The sequence below is a fragment of the Ranitomeya imitator genome, chromosome 4 (genome assembly GCF_032444005.1).
Source record: "Ranitomeya imitator isolate aRanImi1 chromosome 4, aRanImi1.pri, whole genome shotgun sequence".
Taxonomy (NCBI): Eukaryota; Metazoa; Chordata; class Amphibia; order Anura; family Dendrobatidae; genus Ranitomeya; species Ranitomeya imitator.
Genome location: NC_091285.1, coordinates 45,169,320 through 45,189,805, shown reverse-complemented (window position 1 = coordinate 45,189,805; position 20,486 = coordinate 45,169,320).

Genomic DNA, 20,486 nt, shown 5'->3' with positions numbered 1-20,486 from the left:
CAAAAAATGAGGCAGCACTCCATTATTCAGTATAAAAACGTGCAGGGTTTAATTTACCCACATGTTCTGGCAACGTTTCAGCTCACACTGAGCCTTTCTCAAGCAGTGGGTGTATCCTTGTGCTCTATATTTATACATCCCTTAATCATCCTTAATTGTGTACAGTCATATCTGCATTAACAAAAGTGCCTTTTACATTATAAGGTGCATAAGTGCAGCGGTTATATAGTGCGTTAAATGCAAACTCAATATATATCAATCTGCATAGTGCATTTTATTGCTTTACCTTGTGGACGCATGTTCAGTGTGGAGGACGCCATTGCTTCTCTTCGGCGTCTCATTACACCTACTGCGCATGTCTCATTTCGTCACCTCTGTGGAATGGATAGCCAGCCAATCACCAGGACTCTATGACTTTCTTAAACAGCGCCTGCGCGCGTCCTCTCCGTAATGCCATCTTTGTTGTGGCTTATTAAATCTTCTTCCATTTATATAGTTTTCTATCACTTATAACAAAATAAGTATCCGATATTTATAATATATTCTACTGCATTCCTTTGGACTTATTTTGTGGCGTACATATTCACTCTGACGCACCGGACGACATCCTATCAAGAGTGTCTCCAGGAATCATGTGGTATAATAGCCCGGCATTTAACCCTCTAGAGCCAAAATACCGCGGCTATAACCACAAAGGTGGTAGTACCCTAGTCCAAACTATAACTACTACCATACTATTATTAAGACTGTCATCATTATATACGTTTATATTTACTGTTGACCGAGTGGCCATCCATCCACTTATGGTATATATATTTTTTTAGAAATTTTTTTAAAAATAAAACCAAAAGCATATATTCATCTTAAAGTTTCTTTATTTTAAATTGATTTATTTAACGCTATTATAGCAATGTTGTAATGGTATTGGTCCTCCACACGTCCATGCTCCACCCGATATATTCTCCACATTTGGTGCATCTAAAAAGTGAATAAATACAAATACATAAAAATTAGGCAATAGTCCTAATACCAACAAGCCCTCAACTTACACTGTTTTACCAAGGTATACAAATTTCATCCTACATATTCGTATTATTAAAAAAACCCTATGTAATCGGATGCAGTTTGAAGTCCACATTTAACCCCTTAGGTTTGAGGGTATTGAGCTCATATATCCACATGAGCTCTTTTTTCTTTAATATCTGTTCCCTATTTCCCCCTCTCCTTTGAATGGGCACTACATCAATAATTTTACACTTCAGCTCTTTTTCTGTATGGTTACATTCTGTAAAATGTTTGGGTACCGGGAGATCCATTCTTTTTTTCCGAATGGTGTATCTGTGCTGGTTCATCCTAACTTTGAACTCACACGTCGTCTCCCCAATATACCATAGATTACAAGGGCACATTAGTAGGTAGATGACATAATCCGTATTGCATGTGAGATATTGTTTAATTTCATATATTTTATTTGTTTCTGGGTGTTGAAATGTGGACCATTTTATCATGTGTCCACAGTTCACACATCCCAAGCAGGGAAAACATCCTTTTTTATTTTTACCAGTTAAGGTTACCTGGGTACTTTTTTTAAATGATCCTATATCAGATTTAACTAGAAAATCTCTTATATTTTTATTTTTTCTATATGAAAAAAGTGGAGGCATTTTGAGTTCCTTTATGTCAGGGAGGCATTTGCCCAACATCCCCCAGTGTCTTTTAATGATGTTACCCACCTCTCTACTTTCTTCAACATATGTTGTCACTAGTGGAATACGCTCTAAATGTTTCTTTTTGTTATTATTGATTTTCTTTTTAATCAATTCACCCCTATTTAATTCAAGGACCCTTTCTTTAGTGTTTAACAAGAATTCCTTGGGGTAACCCCTGTTCCTAATTTTTTAAATAAGAGAATCCATTATTGTATCCACCTCTTCTTCTTTCTGTACTACTCGTCGCACTCTAAGTAATTGACTTAGTGGTATCGATCTCACCATGCTTCGTGGATGTTGGCTATCATATATCAATAAGTTATTTCTATCCGTACTTTTTACAAAAAGAGTTGTATCCAGGCTGTGCTCATTTTGCCTGATTAGTACATCAAGAAATTGTATTTCTGTTCTTGAGGATACCAATGTAAATTTATTTGTTGGGTCTATGGTATTTAAATGGGAGAGAAAGTCTTCTAATTCATTTTGTGTTCCCTTCCAGAGGAGGAAAACATCATCCACATACCTCCACCATACCAGTGCATGCTGGAAATGGCCAGATACGTAGATGTGCTCCTCCTCCAAGATCTCCATCACCAAATTTGCGTATGAGGGGGCCATATTTGCCCCCATGGCCGTTCCATGAGCACAGCCTGGATACAACTCTTTTTGTAAAAAGTACGGATAGAAATAACTTATTGATATATGATAGCCAACATCCACGAAGCATGGTGAGATCGATACCACTAAGTCAATTACTTAGAGTGCGACGAGTAGTACAGAAAGAAGAAGAGGTGGATACAATAATGGATTCTCTTATTTAAAAAATTAGGAACAGGGGTTACCCCAAGGAATTCTTTTTAAACACTAAAGAAAGGGTCCTTGAATTAAATAGGGGTGAATTGATTAAAAAGAAAATCAATAATAACAAAAAGAAACATTTAGAGCGTATTCCACTAGTGACAACATATGTTGAAGAAAGTAGAGAGGTGGGTAACATCATTAAAAGACACTGGGGGATGTTGGGCAAATGCCTCCCTGATATAAAGGAACTCAAAATGCCTCCACTTTTTTCATATAGAAAGAATAAAAATATAAGAGATTTTCTAGTTAAATCTGATATAGGATCATTTAAAAAAAGTACCCAGGTGACCTTAACTGGTAAAAATAAAAAAGGATGTTTTCCCTGCTTGGGATGTGTGAACTGTGGACACATGATAAAATGGTCCACATTTCAACACCCAGAAACAAATAAAATATATGAAATTAAACAATATCTCACATGCAATACGGATTATGTCATCTACCTACTAATGTGCCCTTGTAATCTATGGTATATTGGGGAGACGACGTGTGAGTTCAAAGTTAGGATGAACCAGCACAGATTGTTGTGGATTCTGTTTTTGGGCTCCCTCCGGTGGTTACTGATGGTACTGGGTGACTTGTGTTTTCTGCGGTCTCTGGTGTCCACCTGTTCTATCAGGATATGGGAGTTTCCTATTTAACCTGGCTTTCTTGTCATTTCCTCGCTGGCTATCAATGTAATCAGTGTGTCTTGTTACCTCTGCTTCCCGCTTCTGTAAATCTTCAGGACAAGCTAAGTTTTTGATTTTCCTGTTCCACGTTTTGCTTAATTTTTGTCTTAGTCCAGCTTGCAGATATGTGATTCCTTTTTGCTGGTTGCTCTAGTGGGCTGATATTACTCCTCATGTTCCATGAGTTGGCACATGAGTTCAAGTAATTTCAGGATGGTTTTTTGTAGGGTTTTTCGCTGACCGCGCAGTTCACTTTTGTATCCTCTGCTATCTAGCTTTAGCGGGCCTCATTTTGCTGAATCTGTTTTCATAACTACGTATGTGCTTTCCTCTCATTTCACCGTCATTACATGTGGGGGGCTGCTATTTCTGTGGGGTGTTCTCTGGAGGCAAGAGAGGTCTGTGTTTCTTCTAATAGGGGAAGTTAGTCCTTCGGCTGGAGCGAGACGTCTAGGATCATCGTAGGCACGTTCACCGGCTACAGCTAGTTGTGTGTTTAGGTTCAGGATCGCGGTCAGCTCAGTTTCCATCACCCTAGAGCTTGTTTTGTTTTTTGTGCTTGTCCTTTTGTGATCCCCTGCCATTGGGATCATGACAACAGATACACCATTCGGAAAAAAAGAATGGATCTCCCGGTACCCAAACATTTTACAGAATGTAACCATACAGAAAAAGAGCTGAAGTGTAAAATTATTGATGTAGTGCCCATTCAAAGGAAAGGGGGAAATAGGGAACAGATATTAAAGAAAAAAGAGCTCATGTGGATATATGAGCTCAATACCCTCAAACCTAAGGGGTTAAATGTGGACTTCAAACTGCATCCGATTACATAGGGTTTTTTTAATAATACGAATATGTAGGATGAAATTTGTATACCTTGTTAAAACAGTGTAAGTTGAGGGCTTGTTGATATTAGGACTATTGCCTAATTTTTATGTATTTGTATTTATTCACTTTTTAGATGCACCAAATGTGGAGAATATATTGGGTGGAACATGGACGTGTGGAGGACCAATACCATTACAACATTGCTATAATAGCATTAAATAAATCAATTTAAAATAAAGAAACTTTAAGATGAATATATGCTTTTGGTTTTATTTTTAAAAAAATTTCTAAAAAAATATATATACCATAAGTGGATGGATGGCCACTCGGTCAACAGTAAATATAAACGTATATAATGATGACACTCTTAATAATAGTATGGTAGTAGTTATAGTTTGGACTAGGGTACTACCACCTTTGTGGTTATAGCCGCGGTATTTTGGCTCTAGAGGGTTAAATGCCGGGCTATTATACCACATGATTCCTGGAGACACTCTTGATAGGATGTCGTCCGGTGCGTCAGAGTGAATATGTACGCCACAAAATAAGTCCAAAGGAATGCAGTAGAATATATTATAAATATCGGATACTTATTTTGTTATAAGTGATAGAAAACTATATAAATGGAAGAAGATTTAATAAGCCACAACAAAGATGGCATTACGGAGAGGACGCGCGCAGGCGCTGTTTAAGAAAGTCATAGAGTCCTGGTGATTGGCTGGCTATCCATTCCACAGAGGTGACGAAATGAGACATGCGCAGTAGGTGTAATGAGACGCCGAAGAGAAGCAATGGCGTCCTCCACACTGAACATGCGTCCACAAGGTAAAGCAATAAAATGCACTATGCAGATTGATATATATTGAGTTTGCATTTAACGCACTATATAACCGCTGCACTTATGCACCTTATAATGTAAAAGGCACTTTTGTTAATGCATATATGACTGTACACAATTAAGGATGATTAAGGGATGTATAAATATAGAGCACAAGGATACACCCACTGCTTGAGAAAGGCTCAGTGTGAGCTGAAACATTGCCAGAACATGTGGGTAAATTAAACCCTGCACGTTTTTATACTGAATAATGGAGTGCTGCCTCATTTTTTGAAACTATATATATATATATATATATATATATACCGGGTTAGCTAGTTAGCTAGTAGATAGATGTGTAGTCCACATAGACACCATGCAGAGATGAGAAAAAAACTAGGATCTATTATTATTATTATTATTATTTATTATTATAGCGCCTTTTATTCCATGGCGCTTTACACGTGAGGAGGGTATACTTACTAATAACAATCTTAAACAATACAAGTTACAATTGGTACAGGAGGACAGAGGACCCTGTCCCCGAGGGCTCACAGTCTACAAAGGATGGGTGAGGATACAGTAGGTGAGGGTAGAACTGGTAGTGCAGCGGTTTGGTCGATTGGTGGTTAATTCAGGTTGTAGGCTTGTCAGAAAAGGTAGGACTTCAGGTTCTTTTTGAAGGTTTGGATGGTAGGTGAGAGTCTGATTTGTTGTGGTAGAGAGTTCCTGAGTATGGGTGATGCGCAAGAGAAATATTTTATGCGATTTTGGGAAGAAGAGATAAGAGGGGAGTAGAGAAGGAGATCTTGTGAGGATCGGAGGTAATAGGTAAGTACCGGGAGACGAGGTCACAGATGTATGGAGGACACAGGTTGTGGATGGCTTTGTATGCCATGGTTAGGCTTTTGTACTGGAGTCTCTGGGTAATGGGGAGCCAGTGAAGGGATTGACAGAGGGGAGAGGCCGGGGAATGGCGAGGGGGACAGGTGGATTAGTTGGGCAGCAGAGTTTAGAATAGATTGGAGGGGTGCGAGAGTGTTCGAGGGGAGGCCACAGAACAGGAGGTTGCAGTAGTCGAGGCGGAAGATGATGAGAGCATGGACTAGCGTTTTGGCAGATTCTTGGTTTAGCAATGTATGGATCCATGAAATATTTTTGAGTTGAAGTCGGCAGGAAGTGGAAAGGGCTTGTATATGTGGTTTGAAAGAGAGATCAGTGTCAAGGATTACCCCAAGGCAGCGAGCTTGTGGGACTGGGGAGAGTGGGCAGCCGTTTACTGTAATGGATATGTCAGTTGGGGTGTCGTGTAAGATGGGGGAAAGATGATGAATTTTGTTTTGTCCATATTAAGTTTTAGAAATCAAGTGGAGAACAAGGGTGAAATAGCGGACAGACATTGTGGGATTCTGGTTAGTAGGGTGGTGATATCTGGTCCAGAGATGTAGATCTGTGTGTCATCAGCATAGAGGTAACCTAAAGCCGTGAGTTTCTATGCGCTGTCCCAGGCCGAAGGTGTAAATGGAGAAGAGCAGGGGCCCTAGGACTGAACCTTGCGGGAGTCCGACAGATAGGGGCGAGGTGAGGAGGTGGTGTGCAAATGGGAGATGCTGAATGTCCGGTCTGTTAGGTATGACGAGATTCAGGATAGGGCCAAATCTGTGATGCCATGGGATGAGAGGGTCTGTAATAATAGGGAATGGTCGACTGTGTCAAAGGCAGAGGACTGGTCCAGGAGGAGGAGGACAGAGTAGTGCCGCTTGGCTTTGGCAGTTAATATGTCATTGGTGACCTTAGTTAGGGCAATTTCAGCGGAGTGGTGTGACTAGAAGCCAGATTGTAAGCGGTCGAAGAGGGAGAGGGAAGAGAGATGGGAGGACAGTTCAAGATGGACGTGTTGTTCCAGTAGGTTTGAGGCATAGGGGAGAAGTGATATAGGGTGATAGCTAGGTACAGAGGATGGGTCAAGAGATGGCTTTTTAAGGATAGGTGTGATTGAGGCATGTTTAAAGCTTGAGGGGAAAATGCCAGTTGTTAGTGATAGGTTGAAGAGATAAGTTATAGTGGGATGGGATCGGGTCAAGTGCACAGGTGGTAAGATGCAATCTTGAGAGTAGAGTGGAGAGTTGATCTTCTGTAATTGTGGAGAAGTTGGTTTTGGAGGTGGAGGTCTGGACAGTTGGGAGGCAGGGCTCTGGGGTTGTCGACCAAAACGGTCTCTGATGTTATCAGTCTTCTGCTTGAAAAATGAGGCAAAGACTTCAGCTGAGATGAGTGGGGAGGGAGGAGGTGCTGGGGCATGGAGGAGAGAATTGAAGGTGTTGAATAACTGTTTAGGGTTGGGAGACAGGGAGGATATGAGGGATGAGAAGTAGGTTTCTTTAGCTGTGGCGAGTGTGGCCTTGAAAGTAGTGAGGGACTGTTTGAATGTGATGAAGTGCTCGTTGGAGTGGGATCTTTTCCATCTGGTGTGCCAGGGCTGTCTGTTTATTTTACGAGCTTTGGTATGTGTGAGAGGGGCAACCGATTCCAGAGCTGCAGCTATTGTGGTGCTATATAGAGCGGCAGCGGCATCTGCATTGTGTAGGGAACTTATGTCTGTAAGAGGGAGGAGGGATTCAGAGAGTGAGTGTAGATCAAGGGGTTTAAGATTTCTGCGAGGGTGTGCAAGTTTGTGGGTTGGGGATTATAGACAAGGAGAGGAAAGGGAAGAGAATGTGAATAGGTTGTGGTCAGAAAGAGGAAGAGGTGAGTTAGAGAGGTTAGCTAGGGAGCAGAGGCGTGTGAAGATGAGGTCCAGTGTGTGGCCATCTTTGTGGGTGGCCGCAGAAGACCATTGAGTGAGGCCGAAGGAGGAAGTGAGAGATAGAAGTTTAGTGGCAGCTGAGAGGAAAGTGTCAATGGGGATGTTGAAGTCACCCAAGATGATAGTGGGGATGTCAGCGGAGAGGAAATGAAGTGGCCAGGTGGTGAAGTGGTCAAAGAAGGTGGTGGCTGGCCCTGGGGGGCGGTAAATGAGAGCTAGTTGGAGGTTGGAGGGGAAGTAGCACCTCAAAGGAAGGGAGGGAAATAGAGGGTGGTAATTGGATTGGGGTGAAGGAGCAGTTATCTGACAGGAGAAAACCAACTCTTCCACCATGCTTGCTGCTGGAGCGGGGAGTGTGGGAAAGGTGGAATCCACCATGCAAAAGTGCAGCAGGAGAGGCTGTGTCAGAAGGGGTGAGCCAGGTTTCGGTGATGGCAAGGAAGGAAAGTTTGGTAGTAACAAAAAGATCATGGATGTAGGAAAGCTTGTTGCAGACACAGCAAGCGTTCCACAGAGCTCCTGTTTGTGGGACTGGGGAAGAGGGGGCTGGGCAAATGGGTATAAGGTTAGAGAGGTTATGGAAAGTTGTGATAGAGCATGGATGGGAGATAGAAATGACTATGGGGATGTGGTGAGGGGGACCAGGATTTGGAGAGATATCACCAGCAGTGAGAATGAGCAGAGAAAGTGTCAGCAGGTGGGTGCAGGAGAGAGCATGAGGGGGCTGTCTGTGTTTGGAGACAAAGGATTGTATGTTGAGGAAGAGCTCTGAGGATGAAGTAAGATGGATGGGGAGGATTGAAGAAGAGATGAACAGTTCCTTACTAGGAGTAGGGATTAGGGGGGTAAATAGAAACTGAATGATTATAGGGGTGAGAGTAAAAACAAACAGAAACATTGTTTACAGTGACAGTGTCCAGTTACCTTCAGTTCCCTTCTGGTTCAATTCTGGAATTAATTCTGATCTTCACACTTGTATGATACAAACTTATAGGATATACACTGCAGACTAAAGTCTTGGCAGACTTGTGCTATGCAATACATTATAACTTATTAATTATCCTATTTGTAGATTCATATCTTCAACAAATGAATATATATAGACACAATTGAAAGAGCTACAGGGATCTGGGACATCATTTTGGGTAAATCCTGAATTTCATACTTTTCAGCAGACTCACAGACCATAGACAGCAATAGACCGGCTCTCAGTCATTGACTTTCTAATTATACATTGAGTTGCCATTTTTAGGCAAGCTCTGTGAGCAGTGTAGAGGTCAATGCCCATGGACAGGGAGGAAATTAGCAACACCAATTTTTAGGATTAAGTGGACCTGTGGAAGTTTGGGTTTTGGTACATGACCCAAACTTTATTCCAAAGTTCAGTTTGGGTAAAAGAACCCGAAATCCATTGAAAACAAGGGAGACTTGAACTTTGAGCTGGAAAATCTCTCTCTCTCTTCCCCTGAAATTCCAAACATTGCGATGGGCTTTCTGGAGAAATCCTTGTTCGGTGTTAAGCATCGGACACTAACTGTCCAGTACGAATCCCGAATTTTTAAGTTCGGGTTCGTTCATCTCTACTCATTTTTATTTGGTTCATGTGGCATCAATATCTACAGTAGTTTTGACTTTTTAACCCCTTTACCCCCAAGGGTGGTTTGCATGTTAATGGCCAGGCCAATTTTTACTATTCTGACCACTGTCCTTTTATGAGGTTATAACTCTGGAAGGCTTCAACGGATCCCAGTGATTCTGACATTGTTTTCTCGTGACATATAGTACTTCATGATAGTTGCAAAATTTCTTTGATATTAACTGCGTTTATTTGTGAAAAAAACAGAAATTTGGTGAAAATTTTGAAAATTTTGCAATTTTCCAACTTTGAACTTTTATGCAATTAAATCACAGAGATATTTTACACAAAATACTTAATAAGTAACATTTCCCACGTGTCTACTTTACATCAGCACAATTTTGGAACCAATTTTTTTTTTTAGGGAGTTATAAGGGTTAAAAGTTGACCAGCAATTTCCCATTTTTACAACACCATTTTTTTTTTAGGGACCACATCTCATTTGAAGTCATTTTGAGGGGTCTATATGATAGAAAATACCCAAGTTTGACACCATTCTAAAAACTGCACCCCTCAAGGTGCTCAAAACCACATTCAAGAAGTTTATTAACCCTTCAAGTGTTTCACAGGAATTTTTGGAATGTTTAAATAAAAATGAACATTTAACTTTTTTTCACAAAAAAATTACTGCAGTTCCAATTTGTTTTATTTTACCGAGGGTAACAGGAGAAAATGGACCCCAAAAGTTGTTGTACAATTTGTCCTGAGTACACTGATACCCCATATGTGGGGGTAAACTACTGTTTGGGCGCATGACAGAGCCCGGAAGCAAAGGAGCGCCATTTGACTTTTCAATGCAAAATTGACTGGAATTGAGATGGGACGCCATGTTACGTTTGGAGAGCCACTGATGTGCCTAAACATTGAAACCCCCCACAAGTGACAACATTTTGGAAAGTAGACCCCCTAAGGAACTTATCTAGAGGTGTGGTGAGCACTTTGACCCACCAAGTGCTTCACAGAAGTTTATAATGCAGAACCGTAAAAATAAAAAATCATATTTTTTCACAAAAATTATCTTTTTGCCCCCAATTTTTTATTTTCCCAAGGGTAAAAGAAGAAATTGGACCACAAAAGTTGTTGTACAATTTGTCCTGAGTACGCTGATACCCCATATGTGGGGGTAAACCACTGTTTGGGCGCATGGGAGAGCTTGGAAGGGAAGGAGTGCCGTTTGACTTTTCAATGCAAAATTGACAGGAATTGAGATGGGACGCCATGTTGCGTTTGGAGAGCCACTGATGTGCCTAAACATTGAAACCCCCCACAAATGACACCATTTTGGAAAGTAGACCCCCTAAGAAACTTATCTAGAGGTGTGGTGAGCACTTTGACCCACCAAGGGCTTCACAGAAGTTTATAATGCAGAACCGTAAAAATAAAAAATCATATTTTTTCACAAAAATTATATTTTTTGCCCAAAATTTTTTATTTTCCCGAGGGTAACAGGAGAAATTGGACCCCAAAAGTTGTTGTCCAATTTGTCCTGAGTACGCTGATACCCCATATGTAGGGGGAACCACCATTTGGGCGCATGGGAGGGCTCGGAAGGGAAGGAGCGCCATTTGGAATGCAGACTTAGATGGAATGGTCTGCAGGCGTCACATTGCGTTTGCAGAGCCCCGAATGTACCTAAACAGTAGAAACCCCCCACAAGTGACCCCATATTGGAAACTAGACCCCCCAAGGAACTTATCTAGATGTGTTGTGAGAACTTTAAGCCCCAAGTGTTTCAGTACAGTTTAAAACGCAGAGCCGTGAAAATAAAATCTTTTTTTTGCCCACAAAAATTATTTTTTAGCCCCCAGTTTTGTATTTTCCCAAGGGTAACAGGAGAAATTGGACCCCAAAAGTTGTTGTCCAATTTGTCCTGAGTACGCTGATACCCCATATGTTGGGGTAAACCCCTGTTTGGGCACACGGGAGAGCTCGGAAGGGAAGAAGCACTGTTTTACTTTTTCAACGCAGAATTGGCTGGCATTGAGATCGAACGCCATGTTGCGTTTGGAGAGCCCCTGATGTGCCTAAACAGTGGAAACCCCCCAATTATAACTGAAACCCTAATCCAAACACACCCCTAACCCTAATCCCAACCCTATTCCCAACTGTAAATGTAATCCAAACCCTAACCCTAACTTTAACCCCAACCCTAACCCTAGCCCTAACCCTAACCCTAGCCCTAACCCTAATGGGAAAATGGAAATAAATAAAAAAATTTAATTCTTCCCTAACTAAGGGGGTGATGAAGGGGGGTTTGATTTACTTTTATAGCGGGTTTTTTAGTGGATTTTTATGATTGGCAGCCGTCACACACTGAAAGACGCTTTTTATTGCAAAAAATATTTTTTGCGTTACCACATTTTGAGAGCTATAATTTTTCCATATTTGAGTCCACAGAGTCATGTGAGGTTTTGTTTTTTGTGGGACGAGTTGACATTTTTAGTGGTAACATTCTCGGGCACGTGACATTTTTTGATCGCTTTTTATTCAAAAACCAGCTATTCATGAATTTCTTTTGGGGGAGGTGTTTATGACGTTCCGCGTTTGGTAAAATTGATAAAGCAGTTTTATTCTTCGGGTCAGTACGTTTACAGCGATACCTCATTTATATCATTTTTTTATGTTTTGGCGCTTTTATACGATAAAAACTATTTTATAGAAAAAAGAATTCTTTTTGCATCGCTTTATTCTGAGGACTATAACTTTTTTATTTTTTTGCTGATGATGCTGTATGGCGGGACAAGATAACGTTTTCAGCGGTACCATGGTTATTTATATCTGTCTTTTTGATCGTGTGATATTCCACTTTTTGTTCGGCGGTATGATAATAAAGAGTTGTTTTTTGCCTCGTTTTTTTTTTCCTTACGGTGTTTACTGAAGGGGTTAACTAGTGTGAAAGTTTTATAGGTTGGGTCGTTACGGATGCGGCGAAACTAAATATGTGTACTTTTATTGTTTGTTTTTTTATTTAGATAAAGAACTGTATTTATGGGAATAATATTTTTTTTCATTATTTAGGAATTTTTTATTTATTTTTCTTTTACACGTGTGGAAAAATTTTTTTTTAACTTTTTTACTTTGTCCCGGGGGGGGGGGACATCACAGATCAGTGATCTGACAGTTTGCACAGCACTCTGTCAGATCAGCGATCTGACTTACAGTGCTACAGGCTTACCAAGCGCCTGCTCTGAGCAGGCACTTTGTAAGCCACCTCTCTCCCTGCAGGACCCGGATGCCGCGGCCATTTTGGATCCGGCCTGCTGCAGGGATGGGAGGTAAGAGACCCTCGCAGCAACGCGATCACATTGCGTTGCTGCGGGGGTCTCAGGGAAGCACGCAGGGAGCCCCCTCCCTGCGCGATGCTTCTCTGTACCACCGGCACACCACAATCATGTTTGATCGTGGTGTGCCGGGGGTTAATGTGCCGGGGGCAGTCCGTGACCGCTCCTGGCACATAGTGCCGATGTCAGCTGCGATAGGCAGCTGACACCCGGCCGCGATCGGCTGCGCTCCCCCGTGAGTGCGGCCGATCGGGCTGGACGTACTATTCCGTCCGTGGGAATTAAGGCCACTGTCCAATGGCAGAAAGGGGTTAATGCAGCCTGTGATGATTATTTTGAGATGATTACAGAAAACTGGTCTGTACAAAACAAGAAGTGTCAGCTTATTGGACAGTGTGATTTTTTTTGCATAGATGCAATTAAAAAAACACGTGAAATTTTCACATCAACACTAGAAGTCCCAGAGAGGGGTCATTTAACATTTCTACCTTTGGAACCTTTGGAGCTCGAAATTTCTGGGATTTCTAGTGTTAAAACTTGACCCATAAATAGGTCATATTCTGATCCTCTTACTCTTAGACAAAACTCTTCCTTTTTTTTATTTTGGGCCACAGTTAGATGGATCCACAAAATGACTTCAAGGTGTTTGTGTTCCAAGGTCTGTTCTTACAAAACTAAAAAAGAAAAAGTACACCGAACCAACCATAGAAAATAAAACAATAGGAATAGCTAAACAGAAAAGCCCTTGTTCTATGGAGTCAAGAAATGATTTATCAGTAAGGGGAAAACTCTTTAATTCATTAGTGCTCTCAGGCTCTCGCAAACGCATGCAAGACTTGAAGTAACGTCGGCAGATTTGCTACATTTTTTCCAATATATTAAAACAAAACTGGCATCAAATATATGTGTTAAATTGATCTTTTATTTGACATTCCCAGCACATTCCTCCAAACTTCTTCAAGTATACTCTTTGTAGAGATCTAAAAAAGATTGGAGCCTGGATCAATATATCCTACCCACTTTCAAAATCCTTCTTTTATATACATTGCTTAAAACAAAAACCAGGCTCTTAGAATTTATCTTTCCATTTGTGTTCTACGTGGAAGGCCTCAAAAAAAAGGATGGTAACAAATTATAGAAGCACCTAAATCTTTCCACTCAACCGGATGAGCTTCAGGTGATGAATTTATCTCACATTCTATTTATTTTCAATTCCAGTTCAAAGCTTCCATTAGCTCCTTGATCTATAAACATATTTGCTTTTCCGTCACCCACCCAACATTTTTCTCATCAAAATCTTTTAACCAAGATCAAAACTCAGGATCCTTTTTATCATTTCTATACTTCTTTCTTCTCTTCCCCTCACGTTCCGTAAAGTTATGGAAACCACCCTCGGGCCAATTTGCGGAACGTGCAAATTGATCTGCATAAATATGTCAACAAAGTATTAAAAAATTCAGAATAATAACATAATTAATCAGTGAATGCAGAAATATGTTGCAATTGTGCTTGTTTATTGGACATTTCATTCACTTTCAGCCACAATTGATATCTTTGGCAGAAAATGTGCCAGTGGTTATCAGCTAATAATAAATGCAGGATGTATCTAGTTTAATGTCTCAGATAAATAGCATCATTCTTTAATCTTTGGAAATACTCTTATTTATCAATGTCGATGTCAAACTTATTATACCCATACATTGTATCCATGTCAATACCAAATAAAACTAAATTCATCATCCAATACATTTTCTGGGGGAGCACAATTTGTCTTATCATTAGCTAATGGATTCACAAGTATGGAGTCTGTCCCAAAGGGAGTTAAAATTACAGTGCCAGTCTAGTCTTCGACTCCACTGACTTGGAACCACTAATGAGAATCGTTCTGTGGGCCATCATCTCATTTAAAACATGAGCATGTTCACATTGACCCATTAAAGGGAATCTGTCAGCAGGATTTCACCCCTCAAACTATTTCTTATGCACATGTAGCTCTTTTAAAGACAAATCCATCAATACCTTTACATGGACTGTCCTTTTCTCCGATATTAAGAAATCAATGTTTAGATTGATATTCTGATGATAACGAAGAGCTATGGTAGAACTGATGCGTTTGTCAATCCATCTCTATTCTCCGCCTAACACTGCCTCCTCCTGCATGACAGACAACCTGTATACTGTCTGACTTCAGACAAAGGAGTCAACAGTCAAGCAGGAGGAGACGGTGCTGGGCAGGTAATAGCACTGGAGTGACAGAGACTTCATATTTACAACCTCATTTGCATATTAATTAAAACGCTGATTTTTCAGTAACAGAGGAATGGACTGGCCATGTAAATGTATTTGTTGGACTTTAACCCCTTTCTGACATCAGGAGCAATAGTACGCCGATGTCAGACTCCCTCCCTTTGATGTGGGCTCCAGCGATGAGCCCACATCTTTCCAGGCACATAACAGCTGTTTTGAACAGCTGACATGCACTTTCAACAGCTGAGAGTGGAATCACGATCCACCTGTGGCTGTTAACTAATTAAATGCTGTTGTTAATCTCTGACAGCGGCATTTAACTCACGCTACTGGCAACTGCACCGGAAATCCTGCTCATTGGTGCCTGTATCACATGACCATGGGTCGCCAATGGGTTGGCAAACCGCTATGGTTTTCACTGCCGGATTGCTATGAGCGCCGCCCAGTGGTCGGTGCTCACAGCAAGTAAGCAATTCTGCTACATACAGGAGATCTAATAAGCGCCTGCATATAGCAGATCTGATCGGATTATGGCAGCTTCTAGTCTCCCATGGAGACTATTGAAGCATGCAAAAAGTAAAAAAAATGTTTTTAAAATTATTTTAAAATTTTTTAAAATATAAAAGTTGCCCCATTCAAAATAAAACAGTAAAAAAAATCAAACATATACATATTTGGCATGAAAAAATTTGGCGTGAAAAAAAAAAGTCAAAATGCCAGAATTACTTTTTTTTGGTCACTGCAACATTGCATTAAAATGCAATAACGGGCACTCAAAAGATCATAGCTACACCAAAATGGTATCATTGAAAACATCAGCTCGGCATTCAAAAAATAAATGATCACCTAACCCGAGATCACGAAAATTGGAGACGCTACAGGTATCGGAAAATGGCACAATTTTTTTTAAACAAACTTTGGATTTTGTTTTCACCACTTAGATAAAAAATAACCTAGGCATGCTTGGTGTCTATGAACTCATAATGACCTGGAAAATCATAATTAGAGGTCCGTTTTAGCATTTAGTGAACATGGTTGAAAAAACAAAACTTTTTTTGCAATTTCACCGCACTTGGAATTTTTTTTCCCATTTTCCAGTACGCAAAATGTTAAAATGTTGTTGTTCAGAAGTACAACTTGTCCCACACAAATCAAGCCTTCACATGGCCATTTTGACCAAAAAATAAAAAAAAGTTATGGCTCTGGGAAGAAGGGGAGCAAAAAATGAAACCAAAAAACCAAAAATACCTCTGGTTGTTAAGGGGTTAAGGATGCAGTCAATTTTTGTATTTTAATTTTTTCCTTTCCTTTGTCAAAGAGCCAACTTTTTAATTTTTTTCTGCCAATATAATTGTTCAAGAGCTTAGATTTCTTTGTGAGGCAAGTTGTAGTTTGAAATTCCACCATTGATTACAATAGAATAAGAGAAATGGCAAAAAAAAGTAAATGGTGATAAAAAAGCTTAATACTGCCAATGCTTTTTGGGCTTTAATGTTATTTACTTAATTATACTGTAAAAAATATGCGCCAGTCCTGGCTAATCAAAAACTGCTCCGAGCATATCGGAAGGTAAACGTCCTGCGGGCCTTCCATCTAGATACCAGATTCCACTTACCGGGACGCTGGACCATAGTCCCACAAATGGATCCCCTTATTATCTCCTCTCATAATCATTTCTGTGATCTGTTCTTCCAACACAGATGATACAACCTTTCTACAGTCTATTATGCTTGACCTTTATTATTACAGTACTGTTGATATAGAAGAATGTCTCAATGATGAGACAAAAACCTAATAGACAAAGTTTACAAATAAAATCAAAAAGTCATCCAAAAAATATATATCACCATTCAAAGTCTGAATTTCTATTTATCCCCTATTGACAAACAAATAGAATAACAGCAAGGCAACGGGTCCAAATTGCTAATCATTTACCTCTTGATGTTGTACAATGCCATCTCATTATAAGTTATATATACCGCAAATATACTGCTGTCTACTCAGCTGTTACAGGCAAGCAAATTGGACGATTATATTCTTGCCATGGCTACGTTATTACTGTGTCAAACGAGTGGCTAGAAATATGGTAGCAATTTAAATAATATTTGCTTACAATATTGCTGTTCCGAGGACCCCCACCATGTCAGAGTGGTCTCTCTGAAAAGCTGCTAGGAACCTTGTTGGGGCCCTTGCAGTGCTTGGAATTGTCTTCCCTTTTGTGTGCCATTTCATCTCTTCCCCCAGTAGCTCCTGCTATTTTTTGTGCTCTGACACATGATTCTAAGCTTTTTTCATAATGGATTCTATAAAATTAATGTTCCCAAATTATTTTCATTTTATATCAAATGGTTGCGGGGTCTCTGGGTGTGAATTGAATTGATGTAAATAAGACAAGTAGTCGAAGGAAAAACAAATTTTCTTTTATGCAGACTCCACAGTTCCTTCTGCACTCGCGAAACTGCAAGCTTTGCCAAGTAGTACACTGTCTATAAATTTACGGCGGAAAGTGGAACATTAATTTTGGCAAGCTTTCATCTGCTTGGTTAGTTGAAAGTCAGGGATCTACACACAAAAAAATACCTTACCTTAGTGCAAATGCCAAGTGCCATTGTGTTTGCTTAAAAGACAAAAGATTAAAAAGAATGTTAGCATTAAATCTGGCAGAGGAAGAGTCAGCTGGAAGACTTTGTTCACAAATGGTATGAAATACAAAGCCTCGGCCATCCATTGTTCCCTTACATAAAGTTCATTCTTAAACCTCTGTCCGGTCTACTCTGACTCATCGCACTGTTTCTCTGACCCTCTGACTTTTTAAAACTCTTTACTTTTTTTTACATCTTTTTTATCTGTTAGCTTCTTTTTGCACTACATGCAAATTAGTCCGAACTACAATCTCCTATGGATGCTTTATTATTTCATTTCCTTATTTCTAAGGCATGATGGAACAGCGGTGAGCTAATTTGCATAGCTGGCATAGTTAATTGGATCGATCGTTGGCGAATCGAAATCGAGTTGAATTTTCAAAAATTTACCGGTTTCGACAAATTTGAACAGTTTGTGATTTTGCCTCCCCGTCCGCAACCGAAAAAAAAATGCCCGACACATCACACACTGCTGAAGATTCAAAGAATAGGTTAATTATGATAGGTGCAGCAAGGCGGGCTTTCCGAAAATGCATTGCAACTGTCACATCACATGGTCTAGTGCTGCCAATCATGTGGAACTATTATAGCCAGTGTAAAAGATCAGGGTTGGCCAAGCGTGCCATTTCATGCTTTCACAGCATAGAGTTAGGAGGTCATTCATACAGCTGATCAGCTGTTCATGGTGCGGCAGCGATCATACGTGATCAGATGCAAAGTAGAACAGCCACGTTAACTATATAGTATCTGTCCGTGGCCAACATACAGTTGAAAAAGCCATCTTTGCTCTGCAAACTGATACCATCTACTAGGAACGGTTGATTTGCCGAGGTGCTGGATGTCACCCCCCCACCCACTGTTCTGATATTGTTGACCTATCCAAGGATAGGCAGTCAATATTAAAGTACTTGACAAACAGTTTAATTTGCCATGGATTTGCCAGGTTTGTCAATCTAGAGGTTGCTCTTACAGGTCAACTCTGCATTCTGGCATAAAAGGGGCCACGAACGGTGGACAACCATATGCCCTAATAAGGTAGCTGGGCAGAGATTGTTGTGATGAGACAACTCTTCCTATTGATAACATCAAGATTTATATTTTATATGTTTAATATTACCAGTTTACGGTGATATTGACTATAGATTAGTGTTAACTAACTAGTCTTCCAACAATGGAGCATATTTATCAGCACCGTCTAATTCTTAGACTACGTAAAGATAGACAGTCTAGTCCAAGTTTATATGACTATTGGTTGGCTTCCTTTATACCTGTAATATGCACCAAAATTTGGGGTAACGTTTTGGTGCACAAGTTTGGTGCACCCTAAATCCCACTCCTATTCAAATATTCAGCAAAGCAAAACCCATTTGTGTATTAAAGAGCATTCAATACATATGGTTTATATTATAAAAAATGTGCATAAGCCCAAACTCTACCAGGATTATGGCGCAGCAAGTTTGATATTTCTCCCCATTGTCCTTTGCTCAACCTTCTTACTCTATACCTTATTATGAACACTGACAAAAAAAACCAGGAGCAGCTCTTACTGACTATTTCATATAGTCTCAACCATTACAACCTCAACAGTATCTCCAACAAAGTACAAGTTCTTTGCAATGACATGCATGTGACCTATTTTATCGTTGCCTCAGTTAACGAACCCTAATAACATAAAAAGGAGCTTTAATCTGAGATTTTCCCATTTACAGGTAGAAAGTATTTTACTTATTACATATTGCTTTTGTAGACTCTTTCTTGCATGGTGCTTCTCTCTAGTAAGGAAGCAGATTAAGGTGTCATACAATCCAAGGTTTCTTGATGTTGCTTTCTCATTAGCCTAGAGAATAGATCTAGTCAAGACATCAAACAATGTTGAAGGTTGTCTGGATCCCTATAAAAGTTATGCTGCTTCTTTCTATCATTCATTAGCCAGAGCTCTTATTCAGTTGAGGGAAAGTTTCTGTAGCTGGATATCTGAATTTTCCTTTTAACCAAGAATGAAACTCTATTTTTTTCCCCTTCTCCTGGTCTTTAACAAGTTTGATATCTCTGCCTTGTTCCTTGGCAAATCTTCAGTAGAGCATCTGACCTCATAGCTGCTCTCCTATTATCTTTTTTTTATTTTTGGGTCTCCTTGTCGCTAATGATCTCTTGTCCAGCAGGAGGAGAAGGAGAAAGCTCAATTTGTTATCCTATGCTAAAGGAAAGGTGACTGTCAATTCTTTTCATGCTTCTTTGCTTCTTCTCTCATTTTCTTCTCTTTTATTTCCCTTCCTATTTTTTAACCATGTTCCTTGAAATTTTTATGCTGTCCGCGTTCTGTATGAAACAATTTTTTTAATAATTTCATATTCATCCAAACTGCAGTTTGTATTTTTTTTAATCTGGTTATTCAATTTTTTTGTTCTAAACTACTATCTAGAAAATGTCAGTACCAAAAAGTATAGGCCATCACTTGGCATTTCAATTATTTTAAGCAAAGTGACTCTTCACAAATGAAGACATCTTCAGAAAAGTCTGAAATGGACTACTGCAGTAATTTAGGTCCACAAAGTTCATCTATGCAGGGGACAAACTAGTCCACAAGAGTAATACCAGTTGATCTTTTAATGGACCCAAACTCTCACGTAACATAATAATGGGCTTGTAGAAGACAACCCAATTTGAAGCTGGTATTGGAGACAATATTTTGCCACTATGGTCTACTTTTTATAGGTTGATTAGCATAATGACTTTCGATATTCTCCAGATAACAACCGAAAATACAAATCTATAAGATATTATTGTTATGCTAGGGCCACAAGACCATTTTTCTTTCATCTGAGAAAATCGGGCCAATTATGCTGATCACTGTTGTGAATTCTGCTCTTGGGCTCCCTCCGGTGGTTATGAGTGGTAGTGCTGCTGTCTTTGGATCGCAGCATTTATCAGGTGTGTCCACTTAATTGCAATTTGGACTGGGCTATTTAGTCTTGCTTGATCCTTTAG